The sequence below is a fragment of the Alligator mississippiensis genome, chromosome 4 (assembly GCF_030867095.1).
Source record: "Alligator mississippiensis isolate rAllMis1 chromosome 4, rAllMis1, whole genome shotgun sequence".
Lineage (NCBI taxonomy): Eukaryota > Metazoa > Chordata > Crocodylia > Alligatoridae > Alligator > Alligator mississippiensis.
Genome location: NC_081827.1, coordinates 230192276 through 230216174, shown reverse-complemented (window position 1 = coordinate 230216174; position 23899 = coordinate 230192276). Strand labels below are relative to the sequence as shown.

General features: G+C 40.1%; 1 long non-coding RNA gene across 1 annotated transcript in view; it reads right to left on the bottom strand.

Moving 5' to 3' along the window:
• The window catches only part of LOC132249908 (uncharacterized), a 167677-nt gene that overhangs the window by 9142 nt on the left and 134636 nt on the right, over positions 1 to 23899 (bottom strand). The window contains exon 2 of the long non-coding RNA XR_009461387.1: positions 2949 to 3057. This is a non-coding gene — a long non-coding RNA (uncharacterized LOC132249908). The remainder of the gene's footprint in view (positions 1 to 2948; positions 3058 to 23899) is intronic.

Sequence of the window (23899 nt, the reverse complement as noted above, 5' to 3'; positions counted from 1 at the left end):
AATGTTGAACATTTTGTTAGGAATTGAGGATATCTTCCAGTTTAATAGCAACAGTTATAGATGCATACAAATTGGGTATAACTGCACATATTTTAGGCAACAAAAACTTTTCAGTGTCTGTGTAAGGTCACGTTGTCAGTATCTCATTTAGAGTTTAAGCACTACATTTTTAAAGTGGTATGAGAAGGATGTGCCTTTTTATTTTTAAATTACCTCTTTCATATAGGCATATCTACATGTCACGTTCTACCTGTTAGCCAGGGAATTAATTTCTAAAATGTATTTTCCATTCCAATTGCTAAAAGACTCACTCTTGTAGCATCACCTACCAAAGAAACAGCATCCAAAATATTGATTTATTTTGGATGCTCTGGCCTGTTACTGTCAGTCATCAATCACCCTGAACACTGGCTTGTATTTTGTTCCCTTTTCCCCACCATCACAAATCCATTTTTAGATTACAAGTCCTCCACTGACTCTTCTACCAATCTACCTACCTAATCTATGATATATCTGTACACTGTCTTATGCATTTTGTGCTCTATTATTATACTAACAATACAGTGCCAAGCTGACAGCCCTGGAAAATGAAGTTCTCTATTCATACACAAAACAGATGCAACTTTCATGCCAGCAGTTTAAGCTTCTCCAAACAGCTTACATGTCTCAATCCTGTTCTACAGGGACAGTGTCTGGGGGTGGGGTGGAAGAAATGAGCCTAGGTCCTAGGATTTATATTTGTGCATCAGACATTCTAATTCCCTCATGCCCAGTTTCAACAGAGAGACCAAGAGCTTTTGAAATATGTTGCTAATTATACATCTTATCAAAGGCTCAAACACTTATATTCATGATGAGCACAAAGCACTTGTCTACCCCACTACCTATCCCTTTCTTGGGTTCTCCTTTTTAACCATCTCTTTTATAAAGACAGTTGAGTGCTTAAATATTTTACGTCTACCAGTTTAAAAGATGTAAAACATTAAAAAATGCAAAATAGATATTTTTTTCTTCATCACTCAAGTAAAAAAAAAAATAGCGAAAGTTTTCTTAAAAAGTCTCTTTAGAGTACGAATGCCAAGTTTTAACCAAGAGGGAATTTTATTGCAGTTGTAAAGCCTTGAATATCAGGATGTGTGTGCATTTGTGTGTGTGCATGCGTATCTATCGAGAGAGAGTGAGCAAGCAAGCGAGCAAGCAAGCAAGCAAGCGAGTGAGCACGTGCGCCTGATAAACTTTAACTGTGACACTGCTACTAAGGGCTGCTATAATATCTGATGACAAAACTGACAGATTATTTCTGATGAGGATGTGGAACTCTTTTTGTTTTTAACCTGACCCTGAAGACATGTCATAACATTTGTAATATCTGCAATAAAGTGTCAACTATACTGCTGTAAGATTGCTGGAGCTCAGAGTTAAGCATTCAGTTTAGTGCTTCTATAGCTTTCAATTTAAAAGAAAAGATTCTTATTTTCCTTTTGGACAGTACAAACTTAGTATAGCCCTAATTTATCATGGTAAACATGAAGCAGTTATAGGAGACAATGGCTGCAAAAACAGAAACCCAAGGGGGAGAAGACAAAGAGACTGAGACAAAAATGTCAGCAACCTCTAAATAAGCCTCAAACATAAAGTATATTAAAAAGAGTTTTTAAAAGGACCTTGCAGTGAAGTTCATGTCAATGGCCACTTCAATAGCTGGTCTGACTTGATTTCAATCTGCTGTGAACTAAAATTCTACTATGACCGCCAAGCTAAGCAAGAATCATGTATTTTAAAATCCGTTCACGAAAGATAAAAATGTCAATAACATCTCCCATTCCCTGTAGTCTGATGCAATATTTTGCAGTCCAATAATTCAATTAGGGAAATAGATTATACTGCTCTGGTCTTACTGAACTCCTTATCTTCCATGTTTTTTTCAGTCTTGTTGTGTACCACATCAGTCACCATGATGGTAAAGAGACTAATACTTGCTGTTGATATAATATCTACTCTTTTGACTAACAGATGGTATTTCTAAATGTGTGCAACACAGAATAAAACACTCCCTCTAACCTGATAAAGTTGCCTCAGTGATAATACTTTGATATCAAAGTTACTATTGTGCAGAATTACTGGGGGGGGGGGGGGGGGGAGGGGATGAGGGGAGTTGATGGGACTCTGTTGCAATTAATATGGGCTGATTTCTTTTAATATATCATAGACTAAAAAAAAAAACTGAGCTTCATTCCCCTAGAGATAAAACATTTCATTTATTTGTGTAACTTCCTCAGACTTTATATTCTCATGTGTTTCAGGACTTCAGTAGTTGCCTTCTTGTAATATTTCAGCTTTTAAGCTGTTTTCTTGCCTCACTGAACTCACATAAGATACATCTGAAAGCTTTAGTACAAATTTACTTCGAATAAAGTCTTCAATTCATTTTCATGGCACCAAAAAGACAGCTTTAATAACTGCAATGACAAATAAACTGGAAATCATTCCAGGCCTTTTCACTTAACTGACAAGTAGAACACTCTCATAATGAGCCGCAGGTTTTACGTTTTCTCTTTGACCATAATAGCTTCATTTAAGAGCGTCAGACCCTGACACTTCATCATTTATCTACATTATTTCTCATCTTCTTTCAAATAAATTATGGAATACTAGACTGAGCACATAAAAACAAAGTGACTTGTTATCTGTAAACAGCAAGATAAATTGTCCAGAAGTTCCTCATTTAGTTCCTTTTAAATTTAAGGGCAAGTTATTGGTTGTACCTTTTTTCTATCCCAATTTTTTGCATTTTCTTACAGCCATCTTATTTTTGTTGCCAGTGGCCTTTGTTCAGTCATCCAAAGCCTGATGATAGTGCAGAAGGCATAAAATAATTCCATTATCCCAGTGTTGGCCAGTATAGTATAGAGAAGGAGAGAGGGGGAAAAATCAAACAAACAACTTACATAGATTTCTCTCTCCTTCTGTAAAATTCCTAGTCCATAATATGTCTTGTCATACTAGCAAATGTGACACATCCAGAGTAATGAAGAGTGGATCTGTAACTCTTTTAGCCTGTAGAGAGATAGCACTGATATTTACCTCTAGCATAAGGCCCCCTCCTCTGCTGAAATATATTAATGTCTGAAAGTTGTGTTGAATATTTTACTAAATTTACATTAATTTTATTTTAAAATCACATTGTTTAAAATGTAATTAGCAGTACTTCAGCAATTACATTTTAACTATTTGTGACAGGTGAGATGCAAAAAGTTTGGTTTAATAATTTTGTATTTTTAAAGCACCCTCCCCCATCTGAGAATGCTGTAGAACTACCCAAGCATTAATTAATTAACCCTTCCCATAGCCCTGTGGAAACATTTAGTTGTAATAATCCAGTTCTACAGATAGGGAAACTGAGACAAAGAAGCTAAATGGTTGGCCCACGAACACACAGCAAGTCAAGAGCAGGACTGGGAATTGAAATCAGATATCCTGACCATCAGGCCTGAGATTTTGTCTATTAAAATCTCAATGGTAGAATAACAACCAAAACACTGAAAGGACCTTTGGAATCTCTTCAGAATCAACTTCCTTTAATTTGCAAGGCTTAACTAAAAATCTCAGGCTCTCTTGAGATTCCTGCTATATTACCTTTTCATTCAATTACGTATAAAGATTGAGTTTTGAGTGGCAATTTTAGGTGGCTTTTTATTTTATCAAAAAAACTTTTTACATTCCTGTTTATCACCAGCTCTTCTTGATTAGCTCTTCTTTTTTGTGTATGCAATCATAATAAAAAACATAAGAACAATGGAAGCCCCAAAGATCCTTAAGTGAATAAACATGAAAGGTTTAGTTGGATCAAGAAAGATGACTTTCAAACTGGGCAAAAGAGACAGCCAAAGAGACAGGTAAACTAACCAAAGAAAGCGAGATGCTGAGGGACATTAAGAAATCAAGTTTTTGAAGAGGAGTGTGTCTGTATATTGTAAAAAATGTAATTGACATTGAAACTTAACTACTTAGCACTTACTGGCCTATGAAGGCATATATACATCAACCTAGCTCACTCCATGTCCATCCTTCCTGTCTTGACACACTCCAGTACATTATTCCTCACCTCTAACTCTACAGAGCTGCTAAGTTCTATAGGAGGGAAGTCCAAGTCTTAGACATGACTTGCCCTCTCAAGGCCCTTGCTGCTGTGACTGAAGCCGGGGTGGGCTTACAGCCATCTTGAAATTCAATCAAAATTATCTATACAATTATGGCAACAATAAGATAAAGACAAAAATAAGAGTTTATGCCAATGTTTCTAGTTATAAGCCTTGGTATATCAGTTATAATTCCTTATATGTAACATTTTAATTATATCTCATCTCCAGTGTAATAGTTAGATATGCCATTTGATACATTTTCTTTTATTGGAAAATTTAAATGTAACTAAATTAGCAAAAATAAAGTAATAAAAGTTAATTGAGAATTATCTACTCCAAAATAACTCTAACTAGTAAATGCTTTGTGTATTTATAAAAGGCTGATAATACAACCATATTTATGTAATGAATGTCATATTTAATTTACTGCATTTAATTGTTTTATACACCATTTTATAAATGCCTGTAAGTGAACTACATATAAGTGCTTGTATAGCTAAAAAATAACCCTCTACAAATCAGATACAGCATACAGGCAAAAATTCAACACATTTTGAAAAAAGGTAGTTATTAGCTATTATTTGCAGAAAAATTAAGGATAAACTGCATCTGTGACCTAAACACGAGAGTGTTTAGTAACATTCTATGCACTGATGGTTCATGGATAAAAGCCTCAAGATAAACACACAAGTCAACTGGCAAAGATAACTGATTGTTTAAGAACTATGATTTCTTTCCAACCCCTTCCCATTGGAATGGTATTATAACTGAATACATGATAAAATAAAGGTTGTTTCATCAGGTCTCCTTCAACAGAAAAGGGCAAAACGTTACCTTCCTGTACAGCTTTCAATTAATGTGTTTTGGACAGAGGTTTTCATGTTTTAGAATTTACAAGTCCACCCAACCAGTAATTTTCCATGTTTCCTAGTCAATTCTATTTTTAAGAACAGGCATAAGATTTTGGCTGTTGCTTAAAAAATGAATACTCCAAAACCACAATTCAACAAATTTTGCCCTGTAATTATTCAAGAACTCTAAAAACTAAATATGCTCCACATATTACAGAGGTCACTATCCAATGATAAACCTCAAAGAAGGGAGAAGAGAGGATAGGACCATTTTTTTCAAGTAGCACTTTTTTCATAAGCTTCTAGTAAACAAAAGGTCACCTACAAAACCCAGGCCAACAATAGAAAAACTCTACTCTCTCAGCAAACAAATGATTGAAGAACCATTTATTGTTGCACATGCAATTGACATGCAGGTATGCAAATTATACAAATTCTACCCTTGGATATATATTTTCAACTACCACTAAATTTGATGACAAAACTGCTTTTGCTTCAAAATTCTGCTCAAGGGCATTCTCCTTAATTGTTTATACCCACATCAAGAGAATGAGTAAAAAATGTGGCTTTATCTAGCTAGTTATACAGATTGCCAAGAAGATCTGTATTTCTATGTAAATGAATATCCATTGAGTCTCAGCCATGAACCCACTCTCCTCTGAAGCCATTCTTTTACTGGATCAGTGCAAACTTGTGTAACCCTTATGCCAGTCACTGGATGGTAATCACAAGGGCCAGGTTCAAAACCAGAAGTGTACGCTGCTTTCTATTCTGACTCAAGCCCCCCACAACTAGAGAATGATGCAGTGGAGAATGATGCAGCAAAGGAAGCTGCAGAGGAAGACATGTCCACAACAAACACCAGGCAGATTGAGTGACAACCAAGCAGCCAGAGGAAGAATGCCAGGTCATTGTGGTGGGCAACTCCCTCCTGAGAGGCACAGAGGGACTTATCAGTCAACTGGATCTCACGGCATGGGGGGTTTGCTGCCTACCTGAAGCCAGGATCCGGGACATCACTGCAGGGATTTCTGAACTCATCCGGCCCTCTGTTAACTATCCCATGGTCCTCGTCCACATGGGCACAAATGATGTGGCCAGAATTAGTCTAGACTGTGTCATGAGTGACTACAGGGCTCTGGAGGCCAGGCTTAGAAAGTTGGAGGCGCAGGTGGTCTTCTCGTCCATCCTTCTAGGCAACGGTTGCAATCAGCATCAGAACGCCTGCATCAGGGAAGTCAACCTGAGGCTCCAGAGTTGGTGGCATCATGTCGGTTTTGGCTTCTACAACCACAATCCACACTTCCATGAGAGAGGCATCCTAGGATGAGATGGTCTTCATCTCTCTTCTAAAGGTAAGAGTCTGTTCTCTTGCAGGTTGGCTAATCTCTTCCAAAGAGCTTTAAACTAGGTTCATTGGCAGACAGGGAAGCCAAGGATAGAGCAATGCACTGGATCAGCCTAGGTAAGCACTAAGATAAGCATTAAGGGAGCTGATAGACATTAGGACAGGGGGGTACCAAAAGCATCCATTGAGGGGCTTAAATGTCTGTATACTAATGCTAGGAGCATGGGGAACAAGCAGGAGGAACTTGCACTCCTGCTTGCAAGCAACAACTTCAACCTGGTTGGATTAATTAAAACCTGGTGGGACCCTCCTCACAATTGTGCAGTAGGCATTGAGGGTTACAGGTTGTACAGATGGGATAGAGCGTCGCTCTCTATGTTAAAGAACAATATACATCCTCTATAATCAAGATGGGATCAGAGGAGGGCCAAACTGAGGTACTTTGGATCAGGATACAAGGAGGTTGGAGGGAAAGGGACTTGATAGTGGGGGTCTACTATAGACCACCACACCAGGAAGATGAGCTAGACCTGGAATTCTCCAGACAGCTCTCAGAAACGGTACGGTCGACAGATATGGTTGTCATGGGTGACCTAAACTACCAGACATCTGCTGGGAGGAGCAGTCAGCCAAATCTAACCACTCACATAGGTTCTTAAGCTGCATACAGGACCTCCACCTAATGCAGGAGGTTTATGATCCCACTGGGGAAAACGCCTTGCTGCCCTTGGTGTTAGCTACAGGGGAAGACCTGATGGGGAAGCTGCAGGTACAAGGTAACCTAGGGAATAGTGACCATCGATTATTTGAATTCACTGTCTGGTGAAGGGTGGGTAAACTAACCAGTAGGGCTGAAGTGCTCGACTTCAGAAAGGCTAACTTCAGTGTGCTCAGGAGATTAGCGAGGCATTAAAGCTCGAGAGCACTGGCAAAATGGGGTCTACAAAAGGTGGTCATTCCTCAAGGTACTGATCCTATGGGCACAGAAGGAGACAATCCCATTGCACATAAAAGGGGGCAAGAAGCCCTCTTGGCTGAACAGGAAAGCCCAGGAAAGCTTAAGGGCAAAGAAAGAGGTATACAGGCTATGGAAACGGCGTAGCTACGAAGGAGAAATATACCTCCCTGCCTCGCACTTGCAGGGAATCAGTTAGGAAGGCCAAAGCAGGATTAGAACTTAGGCTGGCAACAAAATTAAGGACAATGAAAAATCCTTCTTTAGGTATATAGAGAGCAAAAGGAAGGTGCAGGGTTGCATAGGACCTCTACAAGACAAACTAGGGCAACTGGTGATGGAGTGGGGACAAAGCTGAGCTCTTCAATGAGTTCTTTGCATCTGTATTCCTAGACAGAGGTCAAGACAAATCTTCCAATTGTATCATAGATAAACACAGGAGGGACACCAGCTCACCAACTGTTAGCACAGACTTAGTGAAGGGGCACTTGGGAGGGGCTGGATGGATTCAGAACTATGGACCTGGATGAACTTCATCCAAGGGTGCTGAAGGAATTGGCCAGTGTCATAGCAGGGTCACTGGCATGGCTGTTCAAGTACTCATGGTGCTCTGGTTAGGTCCCAGAGGACAGGAAAAGGGCCAGTGTGGTCCCTGTTTTCAAGAAGGGGAGGAGGAAGGAACCAGAAAACTATAGGCCAGTTAGTCTCACCTCTATCCTTGGGAAAACTCTGGAAAAAAATCTTTAACGATCACATTTGTGGGAGCCCAGCAGGGGAAATAATGCTGAAAGGAAATCAGCACAGATTCATTGCAAGTAGATCCTGCCTGACTAACCTTGTTTCTTTTTATGACCAGGTCACAAAATGCTTAGACTCACGAGTCAAGGTAGATCTCATCTACCTAGACTTTAAGAAGGCCTTCGATATGGTATCTCACTCTGTTCTCGTAAATAAACGGACAAGCTGTGATGTAGATGATTACATGGTCAGGTGAGTGGCAAATTGGTTTAGGGGTCACACCTAGAGAGTGGTGGTGGACAGGTTGATATCAACCTGGAAAGATGAGGGCAGTGGAGTCCTGCAAGCCTCAGTCCTTGGACCTGTCCTATTCAATGTCTTCATCAGTGACTTGGACAAGGGCATAGAGGGCACCCTGTCCAAGTTCGCAGGTGATACCAAATTATGGGGCAAAGTTAACACATTGGAGGGTAGGGAATGGATCCAGGTGGATCTGGACCTGGACAGGTTGGAAAAATGGGCAGAATGAAATAGGATGCAGTTCAACAAAGACAAGTGCAAAGTGTTGCACCTCAGCAAAAAGAACCACCAACAGACTTGCAGACTGGAGGATAACCTTCTTAGCAGCATAGCAGTGAAAGGGATCATGGAATCATAGTCGACTCCAAGATGAACATGATTCATCAATGTGGCAAAGTGATCAACTAGGCTAACCGCACTTAATCATGCATTAGCAGATACATGATGAACAGGTCCAGGGAGGATATGCTTCCCCTCTATGCAGCACTGATCAGGCCACAGTTGGAGTACTGTGTCCAGTTTTGGGTGTCACACTTCAAGAGGGATGTGGAGAATCTTGAGAGGGTTAAGAGGAGGGCTATTCATATGGCCAGAGGCCTGCAGACAAGACCCTATGAGGAGAGACTGAGGGGCCTAGATCTCTTTCGCCTTCGCAAGAAAAGGCTTAGAGGTGATCTTGTAGCTGGCTATAAATTCATCAGGGGAGGCCAGCAGGGAATAGGAGATGCTCTATTTACTAGGGCACCCCCTGGAGTAACTGGGAAAGCAAATTGATGGAGAGCAGATTTAGGTTGGACATTAGAAAGAACTTCTTTACAGTAAGGGTTGCCAGAATCTGGAATGGGCTTCCAAGGGAGGTGATGCTCTCCTGTGCCCTTGGGGTCTTCAAGAGGAAACTAGACAATCACCTAGCTGGGGTCATCTGACCCCAGCACTCTTTCCTGTCCAGGGCAGGGGGTTGGACTCCATGATCTACTCTGGTCCCTTCCGACCCTAACATCTATGAATCTATGAACAAGAAACCTAGGAAAATAAATTTTAATTGGCTATTCCAAAGGACACATTTCCTCACTCACAACCAGCATTCAACTATAACATAGTTTGTTGAAGGGGAAAGAGGACAGATGCACAACTTTAAAGAAAATCTTTATTACATATTAATGGAAACCCCAAACAGTTAACAGCCTCTCTCAGAGCCATGACAGGTGTTACAGTTACTGAAGGATTAACATATTAATCATGCCATAAATTGTAACATGCTACATGCTCACCCAAAGTTATGGGACCTTAACAAGGTAAACCAACTACAAAGCTGTTCCGTATGTAACGCAGAACATCTTTAAGGCTGTTTTGAAACATGCTTTAAATTGAAAGTATAACATGTGCTTGTCATAACCCAGAGCTGACCCATATGGATCTGACCCTCAACTGAGTGATGGATCCAATACAGGTCCCTGTGCACCAGGCTTATAAAGGCCTGCCTACAACCCAGCTAGGTGGCATAAGCAGCAATTTAAAAGCCAAAGGTCCCAAGACCTGGGATCAAGGAGAACCCTTCTGGAGATATTCTCCCCATTCAGACTTCCAGTGCCTGGGGCTTTTACACATCCAAGTGTGAGGGTTGAAAAATGCAGATTGGAAGAGATGATGAGCTTCCCCCAACCTGGCACTTGCAGGCCTGTGTCCCAGGTGTCCCAGGGCTTGGGTCTGCAAGTGCCAGGAGCCCACAGATTTCCCACTCACCGCACCTTTAAATCCATGCTCCAGTCAACCCCTACAGAAGTTATACTGCTTGCCCCTTTCTGGGTTGTCCCATGTGGGTTTAAAGGTGCTAATGTGTGTGGATCCAGGGATCATGATTCCAGTTCCATGCATTCTGAATTCCATGACCTGTCCCCAATGCCAAACTCCCTGCACCAACAGTCATGCAATTGGAATATGACCCTGATCACAAAACAACCATGCATCCTGTCATGTAGGTGTGGCATGCACAATTTTTGGGATCAGAGATCAGATCCCATTGTGAAATTGAGGGCACTGACAGAAGTTATATTTGTCACATGATCAGCCCCTTGGAAGTGCTCTACGGCTGTGCCCTGACAGATGTACATGACTGCAGAGAGCTTTAAGAGTTCCTGATTTCATGACAAATTCATCCTCATTAAAGCAGAAGACCTTCATTCACTCCTGTTTGTCCCTGCATGGGAGCAGGGCTGGGCTGATGCAGCTCAGCCCTGGCTCCAGTGCTGTCACCAGCTGCCCCACTTTTGGGGGGGCTCCAATCCACCCACTCCCCCCTCTAGCACAAGCTGGCAAATCCCAGAATAGAGGTCCCTCCCATGCCTATTCCCTCTCCCATCTTGCAGACAGCACCAGAGTTTGGAGGTGGAGATGCAGGACCAAGGGAGAGAAGCTACACACAGACAGTTTCTCTCTACTGGATCAGATCCTAAGTGGAGTTAGATTCTCCCTACCCCCCTGAGCAAACAGAAAATATCAGTTGGGTTGGTGGGGAGGGGAGTCACTGAAACTCATGGTGCTTACACTGGGAAGCTGCACATCTGTCAATGGTGTAAATGAACATCTGTCATGGGCCTCAATCACTGGTAAACAAACCCAGGTGAGATGCTACCTAGCCCAGTCTGTTAGGAAGGGAAACTCACTCTGGCCTGCCATCTGGGGCCATTACCACCTATGCCAGCCAAAATGGCAAGTGCTGGGTAGGGATGTCCTTTGTAGAATTCGTTGCTGCTCCACTACTGAGGAATGCTGCACTTTCATCTCCTCCATCAGAGGTCACTGTTATGTGGTTACTAGGGGGTCTGTCACTCCTCATCACTGCCAAGGGTTGCTACCACTCCTCAGCACTGTCGCTCATGGCTGCTAGGAGTTACCATCACTCTCTGCCCCTAGGGTATGGCACTCTTTCAGGTTGCCTATGCAACTTCAGTTCTCTTAGATCTTGAACTACTCAAGAACATTCTCAGAGATTTCAGCTCTTTTAAAACTCATGGGTGACAGGCTTTCATCTGAACCCACAATAGGAACTTGTTCCTTTAAGGGGTGGATGGCTTAAAATACCACCCAAGAAGCAACTCCTATCTAGTTCCTCATGCATACTATCTATGCAATGGAACTGACTGCCACCACACTTAAGACCTCTGCATAGATCACAGAGTGCTGACCCCCCAGTGACCTTTATGCAACTTTCCATTTACAATGTGCATCTGCCCAAAACTTCACAACTTTGGAAGGGAGAGCCTGTAGACAGAAATATCAGATCCACCTGGCCCTTTGTATTTGTACACCTTATCCACCAACAAAAACAGCACCTACAAACAGCCCCCAAACCTCCAAACATGCATACTGACAGAGGTATGCAGAGAAGGAACACACAGAGTTACTATAACATAACTATATATAGTTAAATGTAGTATCTTTATACCGATTTGTCTTTTCTAGCCCACTGGATGTATGGAGTTCTCTAGATATGCAACCTACTTGTTCTTATTGTGTGTTGCATGTCAGTCAGCGGTATGTTTGGGGGGCAATGGACAGCTGGCTTAACCTAAATTATCCCTATTCCTTTCTCAAAGCCCTTTCCATTATGAGGCAATTTCATTTGATGTAACTGGCTAAGAACTGGGCTAAACACCTGGTTTCAATATTTCCAAAGAAAAATCTTGAGAAGACAAGAGCAAGGTAGAGCCACTGTCATTTTACTAAAGTGTTAGAAAAACTTCAGCTCACAATCAGCATGTTCAGATACATATCTTTCCTGGTTGAAGCCAGGCAAGCAAATACTGAACCTATTACAGTAAATTGTCAGGACCTCCCTTTGGAAATTATAAAGTCCACTGTATTTTACATTATCAATACCTTTTAAATAATATATGTATAATATTTTAATACTCTAGAGAAAGATAAATCTCAAAACTTAATACACATTATCATTAAATATATTAAACCAATACCCTTGCAAGAAAAAACAAATAGTTAAATATGAAGTAGTACACAATTTAATTTACATTATCAATTAAAAACATATTGTATTCTATCCCCCACAGCAAGAAGAAATAATACAATAATTAAAATAAAATATTTAGGTGATAGGCCTACTTAGCATTCCATTTCTAGAAGCCATTTCTTAATAGCTAATACAGTACTTCTATGGTTGAACTCAGTAATAAAGAACTTATACAAAAATAGATAATGTCATCAAGCATTTGATTCCTTATACTTGTGTCTCTATGTAAGGCACACCTAGTACAATGCAATAATAATATGCATCCTGTAAAGCCACAATTGTTTTTTGCGTAGGCAGAGAAAGGTGCAACACAAACCCAAAATTATCCATATTTCATGTTTAGAGATTAAACACACTGGACACACTTTAATGGACTCATTTCCCAATTTTTTAAATCCATGACTTTTTTTTTCCCCCAACCCCCAGTGAAAACAAAGATTTTTAACTAAATAGGAAACAATACCTTACAGATAGAAATGCAACATCAAAAATATAGCAAATACTTCAGAACATACTGTATATTAGTTGTTAACTTCCAGATTGCTAAAGGCATGAAATGCAAGAGGCAGGAGCTATGGAAGATCTATGCCCTCCCTATTCTGTATTCCCTATTCAGTTATTTCCTCCACTGTAAGGCCTTACAGAAGGTCCTGATTCTAGCCTCTCATATGATCCTATAAAAAGTGGAAACCTGGTCATAGTATTAGGGAGAAGTATAAGAGTATCATACAGGCATGTGAGCATAAATTAGGAAGTCCAAGGCACAATCTGAGATGCGGCTGGCATAATAGGCAATAAAAAAGGATTCTACAAGTATATCAAAAGTAAAAGAAATATCAAAGAAATCACAGTCCCTTATGGAATGTGGAAGCCAATATAGTTATGGATGAGGCTAAAGTATTTAATGTCATTTTTACTTCAGTTTTTTTGTTTTTTGTTTTTACAGACAGGGGCACCAGAGAACAAGTACAACAAGTACAGCAAGGACAGGAAACTAGAGTAATAGAAGGTTAGGGATTACTTAGTAAAGCTAGATACATTCAGGTTGGCAGAGTCAGATGCACCCTGGAGTACCAAAGAAATTGAGTGATATAATTTCAGAGACATTGGCTATCCTCTCTGAGAACTCATGGAGTTTGAGTGAGGTCTCAGATGACTGGAAAAGAGCAAATATAATGCCTATCTTTAAGAAAGGAAACGGAGCAGTGGACATGATACATCTTGCCCTTAGCAAGGCTTTTGACATGGTCTGCCACAACATTCTCATTAACAAGCTACGGTAATACAGACTAGAAAATAGTACTGTAAGGTGGATAAATAACTGCTTGGATCACCAGTTTCAAAGTCATTAATGGCTCAATGTCTAGTTGGGAAGAAGTATCTAGTGGAGATCCCCAGGAGTCTGTACCTGGTCTGTTATATGTTTAATGTCTTCATTAGTGATTAGGATTAAACTGGAAAAATGGTCCTGCAACAAATCAAATGAGATTTAGCAAGGACAAGTGTAACATCCTGACCTTGGGGATAAAAATAATTGCATGAATAAATACAGACTGTAAAATGACTAGTTAGGCTGCAGTCCTCCAGAGTAGGGCCTGGGTGTTACAATAGACCACAAGCTAAATATGAGCCAACAGTGTGCTCTTGTTGCAAAAAAAACAATTTAAAAAAAACCTCAGAATTCTTTGTAAGCTCATATCATGAGGTTCTGGGACTTAAGATATCTGAATATTTATGTGGGCTACACTGTGAGCTCCAAAAGGCGTAACTGACTATAGGGTAGGAAGTGCTTATCTAGAGATCATACACTAGAACAGTGGTTCTCAATTTTTTTTAGAACTGAAGAATCCCTCATTGTAATCAAAGCATCCTTTCACAACTTATTTGAATTGAGTAGCACACAATTTAAAAAAAATATTTATATATTATAGTGCTTACCACAGTAGGGGCAGGGTATGATCCAGGCAGGGACTAGCCTAAGCCTTGCTTATCTCCTTACATCTCACTTATCTCCTCAGACCTCACAGCACCCTGAACGGATCTGGCAGCACACAAGATGCACCTACACTCTGGTTGGAAATCACTAGACACTGGGTATGAACAGGCATTAATTTTCAGCAGTGAAATTCTGAGATACTTCTGAAAATAAGGCTTCCCTGACCATATTTAGCTTCCCCTAAAGCTCAAACCCTCCACAATCAGGAGAAGTCAAGCAATGGAGAAACCTCCCCATACCCTCTGCCAATTGAGCACCTCCCCCTGACCCAACCCGACCCGACCCGACCCATCTGGGGAAGGTACAAGGGAAGCTGCTACCCAACTCCTCCTGAATACAGAGGAGCCAAGCGGAAGCATACAAGTGTTCATTCTAGCAAGTAAAACTATCACAGGTGAGATCTTCTAAGTTTCAACCTAGAAGATCTATGAGAGGGCATGTTTCCACAGGGAGAAATTAAATGAATGCTTGTGAAATCCAAGCTCCTACGAGGAGCAGTAACTCTCCCAGTAGAAATGGAACACCTGCATGTGGCTACTATTTGCAGGTATATTAGATGTTAGGGCTTGGCTGTATCCAGTGTTCCCTTGGGACCAAGAAGTACTGCTAGGTACATTAACTAACTCCCTCCTAGAATTTAGAGTGTTAGGGCCTGTGTAGATGAAATGAGGGCCCTAAATTGAAGTGGTGGGTTTTAAAAAGCACCGCTTCCATTTAGGGCTGACTAAACCCCTGTGCCATGCATATACCCCGCTGACTTACCTGTCTCTCTGGCAACAGGGAGGGGAGGGTGAGCTGCCAGTGGGTAGAGCAGTCCCTGGGCTGTGGGGTGGGGACTGCTGCTTCCCTCCAGCGGCAGTCCCCACCCCAGCAGATCCAGCCTACAGGCACCCAGCTCAGGTGGTTCCATGGGGCACTGCAGCCGTGAACGGAAGCACCAGGCCCCCACACAGCTCAGAGAGGCAGGCAGGCTCAGGGGGGGAGAAGAAAAGGCTTGCTGCTTTACTTGGGTGAAGCTGCTTGCCCGGGCTGCTGCCAGGCTGCCTGCAGGGCTTCCTGAAGAGCCATGGAGCTTCACGATTCCCAGAGCTTCGCTCTGTGGCTATAGGGGCAGCAAACTAAAAATCTTGGAAGGAGTTTTAGTTTGCTGTGCCCCAAGTCATTTAAAGTACATTACGCCACCCAATTTCCTACAGAGGCTGGAATTAATGCACAATATATTGCCGAGGTGTGCAAACACTGACACCATGAAAGTGGTACAAAAGCATTTAGCTTTAAAGTGTTGTGCACACATGCCCCTCGTTTATTCTACACACAGCTTTAATTTGCTATTTTGCGTTCTGATTGGATGTACCACATAAAGAAGGCTTGCCCCTATCAAAACAAGAAAAAAAGCTTTCTGTTTTTGCAGGCTTTATAGTTAATGCTTTCCTTTTCTTTTTCACAAGAATGCTAGAAAACACACTTAGAAAAGGGAATTTTGCCTGTAATTTTGTTACTTTAGGAGCTTCAGCTTTAAGAAAATAGCAAAGGACTAAAAAACTCCTGGTCCCTTCTCCCCTCTCCCATGAAGAACAACATACCTCTGAATCAAGTTGGTAAGAAAATTATTTCACTCCCATCACTATTTTCATGATTTTCTTCATTTGTTATTTCTATAGCCCCCTTTCCTTGGGAAAAGCTAATCTGCTACACATTGGTAGGAACAACTGGCAAATCATTAGATGCTTTTAATATAAATGATGGACATCTTTCCTTCCAACTTCCCCCACATTTGCTCCAGCATGACCTGAAAATTATTTCCGTTGTCGAAATCAAGTTTCATAGATTTATTATATCAGATTAGAAGTAAAAGCTATTAATACTGGATTCTACAGGGATCTTTTGTCAAGAATTCTTAGTTTTAGTTTACTTATAAATGATCATCCTGAGGCTTGTAAAAGGGCCTTTTCTCTCTTTTATTCCAGTGACACTGTAATTTATATCCATGGTATTTCCATAAGAGAAATCAATTCAGAATTACAATTTATTTCAAGATAGCAAGAAATTAATTGGATCTGAAATTCTGCACATGACACACTATGCTATCAAAATTCCTGAAATGAATCCAACCTGCACTGACACCTAAAAACAGCTGGGTGATTTACATGTTGCAATAAGTGAACATCTATAAATCATACAATCCTCTTGTTTGAACTACTATAAAGTAGGAAGAAGAAAAACATATAGACTATTCAAGAGTTTCATCCCCAAAACTGCTGCTCTCACCTGCTGTAGACAACTTACAATTCTTTAACCTCTGATACAATTTCTCCTTACCATAAAAGGTTCTTGGAAACAAAGATGCACCCCATTCAAAAGCATGCACAGTTACAAATGTCCATTAATTTATATGACATAACCAAACCTGTCATAATCACTAGCAGCTTATTTGTGACATGAATTATATGTGAGGTTCCAAAACCCCAATTTTAAATTTGATTTTATAGTGCCAGACAGCCTGAAGGCATTTCACAGAAGTAAAACTAATATTTGATACAGAAGTATAAAACATAATAATAGAATCAAGAACAAAAATTCAGTTGACAAAGAGTACTAATGCAAACAATGAGGGCAGGCCTTGCCCCAGCCAAAATTCTCTGATATTTATAGCCTTTCAATTCAGTGCACGAACACCAGCTTGTAACACTACCCAACTTCAAGTGTTGCCACGGAAGGCCATTTAACACAGCATAATCACCAAGTGCATCATAATTACAGAAACATCTGTTCAAGATGTTTTGATGTATTGTGAAAAATAATGGTGTACAATAGCCCTCAAAAGTTTACATTTCTTATCTATAGCGGATTGATTATTATCATTATTATTTCAAGTAAAATTAGTTCTCATTAAAGGTACTTGATTGACAGTCTCAGTGACTCAAGGCCTTTATTTATTATCCACAAAATAAATAGTGCAATAGCAACAGCAAAGCAGGCTTTCACACTGCCTACTATTTAACTGAAGGAACTTCAGTTGCATTTTTGGAGGAACTTAATTTAGAGGAAAGTTTATTCTCTTCTTCACTCTGTGTTTTGCTTCTCTGCTGGCAGAACTTGGCAACAAGAAGTGTATTCGTGATATCAACACCTGTCAAACAGGTCACCCCAGAATAGCTCATCTGAATTAACAACTTAGAGACAAAATATTCCTGAAACATCTAGTACCCCAAATGTTTATACTTGTGAGCAGGCAGTTTTTGGCCGTACATTTTAAAGCTTTAAGTCATGTAGGTTCCCCTTCCACTTGGACAGTGCCAATTTGCAGCCCCAAACAATTAAAAATCTAATTGGCCATGCCTCTGAGTGACATCATTCATCTTGCTTTGATATAGTATGATAACACGGCATGAACTCCTAAATTTTGAAGAATATTCTAGACAGCAATAAGAGGAATCTTCTCAGTTTGGTAAAAACTAGCAAACCAGAAAATCACCTCTGTAACTGTACTGCAATCAAACTGGTTGATTGCACCCTATAACATCTTCCAAAAACAGTATTCCTGTTTTCATTTCTGCCCACTGTCCCAGTACAGCTGTGAAATGCAGACCTCATTAAAAGAACATCACAGGAGCAGCAGTTAGGGACTTTCTTTTGAGTACCTGAAGGAAGTAACAATTCCCTCCTCCCCTTCCTTTCCCCTCCATGGCACATCTAGTCTCTTCCATTCCTCTGCCTACTACTGTCCCTGCTGTCAGTGGCAAGCAGGGGAGGAGACAGAATGAAAGGAGATGGGATGTGCAATAAAGGAAAAAGGAGACAGAGTGGCTTCACGGCTGCTAACCTACCCCTATTTCACTTTTCCAGTTCTGAAATCTCTGCCCAAAATAGTGCCGCATTGTACATATGTTGAGGTTCTTTTAGCACAGAAATCAGAACTGGATAAATCTATGAGATATCTAAGATATGGGCGATGTGGTTATATCACCACTCTCCAAACATCACTATTTTTAATTATGAATAATGTAAAAAAAATCTAGTAAGGATTAGTTTTTAACCACCTGGTTTTTGATTTCTATAACATCCTGTATAAATCAAATGGATTGCATCTCTCTACAGAGGTAAACAGTACTTCTGTGATTCACAGTATTGTGAATCACAGTAATTCTGTAATTTTACAATACTGATTATTTGTCTGAACACGGAATATTTGGTACCAAAATACCACAAGGAAGGGCAGACTACATTTTTTTTTTTAAATAAGTCAAAATAAAACTAAGAATGTATTTTAACAGATTTTTTGGGAGGGGAGGTAATACATATGTGCCCAAAAGGAAGAGACATTCACCAGATATTAAATCAACTCACAATTGAACTCATTTTGACTCAGATCATATTATGTATCAGACCTCATATGTACATAACGTGACAGACACAGAAATTAAAAGAATATTGATTATATACTGCCTGCTGTAAAATTATTGGTTTCTTGGAACAATAAATGTCTTCCAGGGCTGTAGAATTATTTAGGAATGCCAAATATTTAAAATAAAGTATTGTAAACATCCTCTCACTAAGCATACTGGTCCTTTCATTTTGTGACATTGTGTTAGTTGCTCTAGACATGAAAATGAATCAGTGAGAAATAAAGCAATCAAGCCATGATGAGCACGAGAAGGTATGCATGCATTGCTTTCTTTTTCTCTCTCAAAACTGACACATTTCCCCTGTCCCTTGTGTTTTTAAACTGTAAAAGATTCCTGTGTTTTTCAAAGACAAAGAATGGCCCATAAAAGTCTGTCTTCTGAAGTGATGAGTTAAAGAACACTGCAGGAATACTTGCCAAATCATACCACCATTATTAATTCAAGCATGATGAAAGTGTTCATTTTAACTATAATCATGTAATTCATCAAAATACTACTAGAGCATATCATTCTGTACTATTACACTGATATAGCACCTTATTGCACCTCCACCGAAAGCAGGAAATGTATTTTTTGATGCTTATCTACTGAAAAGCAATTCAGTTTGGGATTTTGGAAGTGCTATCTCATGTTACAATAAAAGGGACATTTTGAACACATTTTCTTGTACTTCTATGATGTTGTTATGTATTTGGGTGTTTATCTTAGAGTATGAAGCTTTAAAAAATGATAGAGCACTGGAAACTAAAATAATGTGCTTGTTCTGTGTTACAGGATTGCAGTAAAATGAATATGCAATAAGTGCAAATGGTACAAAGTTTAGGTGTAGATTTTTGTCTCTTCCTATGCACACCCTTAAAACAGCTACAGAGGCCAAAATTTGCATACCATAAGAACACATAAAAAATGTAAGTACTTTGAGTTCTTTCATTGCCAAATAATTACTTGTAAAAACTGAATTTTGTGACAAATCTCAGGGTGCTAAATGGAATAATAGCAGCAGTCTAGGCTCAGTCAGAAATAAGGATTCTCAGCTCATCATCTCAAGTTGAGATTGTCCTCTCATTCTGCCTATCCATCTCTCTCTTGCTCAGCACATACTTTTGTGAACAAGTTGAAATTACAGAAAAAGAATGAAATGTGAAATTAAATAAAACCCCACTAAGTACAGGCCTTGCTGATTCTTTTCACAGATTAGCCAGCGTGCCTTTGGCACAGAGCTTGTGGGTGCTGCAGCTGTGGATACTGCTGAGTGACGCACCTAGATAATTTCCAGAGAACAAAAAGTCGTTAATTGTCCACATCAGGAAAGCTTCATTATTACAAATAAAAAAGCAAAAAGTTATCCATTCTCACTCTCAGGCAAAATCAAAGAAAGCAAGATTAATATATGCTACAGACATAAAGGGATACATTTAGAAAGTTGGCAATAAGCTTCAATTCCCAAGAATAAACATACTCCCATTGTGAACAGAAACCTGCATTTATGCATGTGAATAGGGTAACTGGGCATGCAAATAGATACATAGGCACCTGATTTGTATGCACAAATATCCATTACATGTCCACTTTTGCTTATGCAAATTAGGTATCAATCTTACAAAATTTAGAAGAGAAAACAAGTCAAAGTTTTCTATATGGATCCTAACCTTAAAATAAAGGAAAATATTTTACCCTTTGAAAAAAAATAAAATTAAACTTCAGCAGTAACAGCATAGTCACAAGTATGATACACTACATAACACTGAGGTACTGGATCAGGGTTAAGACTATGACTGCAGGGGAACAGAAATCTTTTCTAAATTGCCCCTTGTCTCTTCTACTAATACAGCCAAGCTACTGTGCTTCATCCTGTTTCATCCACTCCATTTCATACTGGCACAACACATAGATCAAAACAGATTCAACACTTTTAGTTCAAAATCAGAACAGACAATATACTAAATAAGTTTGTGTACTTAGGATTACTGGAGAGACCATGGAACACAAAGTTACATCTACACACAGAATTCTGTGATATGTTAGAAAACTAATTCCAAATTTTCAGACTGTATGTATGCTACTATTAGAAATAGTGCAGAGCAAAAATTTGTCATTTCTCCCAGGAAAGAAATCCCCGATGTATTTTCATTCCAACTTGGAAGATTTTAGAAAATAAAGATTCCAAAAAAATAAATTCAGAAGTGTTTCTACTAGGCCTGTGCAAAGCTTTGGGTGCTGATTCGAGTCAGAGGAGATTCAGCCCAATTCAACGGCCAAATCTCCAAATCCAAATTTAATTGGGAGACCAATAAAAAGGTCTGAATCAATTCAAAGCTTTCTGAATTGATTCGGACAAGATTCAAAGAGCTTTGGAGATTTGAGCAGTCCCCGCTCACCACCGCAGTGAGCTGGACCGGGACACCATGCTGGTAAGTAGGGGACAGGGACCATGGTGGGACCACCACCAGGCCCCATCCTCTGCCTGCTCCGCCAGCCCCTCTGAGCACCCCCTGACACCTGCCCACTCTCTGAGCTGTGTCCATGGCTGCCCTGCCTGGCCCCAGGATCTGGGCTCTTTAAAAAAAATTGTAAAAAAGCTCTACACTCACCGGCTGCTCCAACCACTGTCAGGGCTTCTGGGGGCTCATGGCAGAGCCTCCTTATGCAGCACAGGGCAGTGGGGGGCACCAGGGATCGCCCCCCTGCCTGCAGGAGCCGGTGAGTGTGAGTTTTATTATCATTATTACTAAGAGCCGGGACACTGGGGCTGGGTAGGGCAGCCATTGATGGAGCTGGGAGAGCGGGTGGAGGATGGGGCCTTTTGATTCAGAGAGTCAGCCAATTTGGCTGTGGCTGAATTGATTCAGAACAGTGACTCAAATCTCTGAATCGAATCACTGTCCCCTGAATTGGCCGAATCCAAATCCAAAGCGAATACTAGCCGCTTCACACAGGCCTAGTTTCTGCATATTGGCACTCCCCAAATTAAAATATATTTTATTTTGGTTTGTTAAAATGGAACTGAATCTTTTCATTTCATGTCAACTCAACTTAAACTGTGTTTTCCTATAGTGGCAAGATATGTCTTAGGAGTTACAGCATGGGAATCTAAATCAAGGGAGGCCCAGTTCCCCCCAGCCAGAATGCACCATTCATACAATGTGGCCAAGACATGTGACTAATCCCACTTACCCCTCCATTCACCTTCACTGCCTTCTCCTTTTTTCCCCAAGCTCCCTGAATCTGCCATTTAACCATCATTATCTGGAGTTTTGCTTCTCTAGTTCCACCCAGGACTCTCTTCAATCCAGCTCTCACCCTTTAACTGAAGTGTCTCTCGCACCTTCTTAACCAGAGCTCATAACAGTACTCTGTCCTCATCTTTCTTGACCCTAAGTTGCCTTTGACTCCACTAACAGTGCTTATCTTGAAATCTTATTTTCCTTTGATGTCCATTCCCAGCTCTTCACCTATCTCTTTAATTGCTGTCTTGATGTCTTCTGGGGTTCCTCCTCATCTCCCTCCAATTTTCTGTGTGGGGTTATACAGGGCTCTATCCACAGTTGCATTCTCTTCCTCTGGACAGTCTCATCCACAAACACTAGTTTGTCTACCTACTACCAAGTCTCACTAGTTCATTCTCTCTACCAGCTTGTCTCTTAAACCAAAACCTTGCCCTGTCTGATCCCTCCTAGTAGCTGCCTAGCAGACAGGAGTAACAGAGCTCTTCATCTTAGTCCTGTTTCCTTCCCATAAGCTTCTTTCATGAATTCTGTGAACAACATCACCACATGCTGTTCCCTGTGCATTTCATTTTCAAATAAGTTGTTCTACCTTCTAGGTCCTTACTTCACAGCTGTTTTAACTCATTCCCATTCTTTCTGCATAACATCTAACATATGATACTTTTATGTATCATGCAACTCTCATGCAAGGTCTCATCACCTCAGTTACCTCAGCATCATTTACTCTGGTCTTGACAAATATAAAACTTGTCCTGCTAATACCCATTAGGAATACAAGTAACAAGAACAAAAACAAAACAAAGCATGGATTTCTGCAAATATCTGGGGGGCGGGACGCAGAATCAACAAAACAGCATATCCTTTGCAAGGAGGAAAAACTGTTGTGTGGTCTCTCTGGCTGTCACATGTCCCCAGCTGCCACCAAAGCCAAGCAATCACAACTAGTGGTCATCATTGTTCCTGTGTGTGGCAGCCATTCCAGTGGCCTGGCTGTGTCTTTACACTTCTACATTGTAGTAGTAAACAGAGACAAACCAGGTTGGAGCCCAGCATGCTAAGTGTTATATACATATAAACTAAATGACAGACCCTGACCAAAGTAGCTTGCAAACTAATTTAGTTACTATAGAAGAAGATAAAGACCGGCTTTGTTTTCCATTTCCCCTAATGCATTAGTCAATGCTATAAATCCCAAAAATCCTACAGATGTCCTTGAATCAAAACCCTCCATCTTGGGGTCAAATTTTGCAGTGTGCTTCTATCTCTACTCTAGCCATGATTTATACTCTGAGTATGATTTCCATCATTAACTTTCTTCTCTTAGTTCTAATTTGGTTCTTCCAAAAGAAAGGGACAAACAATAATGATTAAAGTCAAGTATAGCACAGAGGTATAATGTGTAAGTGCCCCTGTCCCCCATACAGCTCTGCAAATACATTAAGAATGGGATTTATTATGGACATTTATAAACCAGACTGGTTTTACATGTGTATATAGTAAAGATGAACAAATAATAAATTATCCTAGGACGTGATGTTTTATGATGAATATTAAGGTAGGCTGATAACATTTGCTATTCTATTCAGTAATTATTTCAGAATTAGAAGTTAAGAGCTGTAAGCTAGGAGCTATTAAGTCTCTCTAACACCACAACTTGGATTTTATAGGATTCTTTTGTTTATTTTTGCTGTAATTGTCTTTACAGCTTCTCTTCATGCAGATAGATTCCTGCCTTTTTTACAATTTTCAAATATGACCAAAAACACAGAAAATGATTAAACCAAAAGCAAGCTTCTCTCTAACTCCAAATACGGCCAGACTTTTCCCATAGTTTTTAAAAAGTTATTTTAAGGATACTTCTTCAGATTCTTAGCTTACACACTTCCATTTTTCCCAGATTCCTCACAAA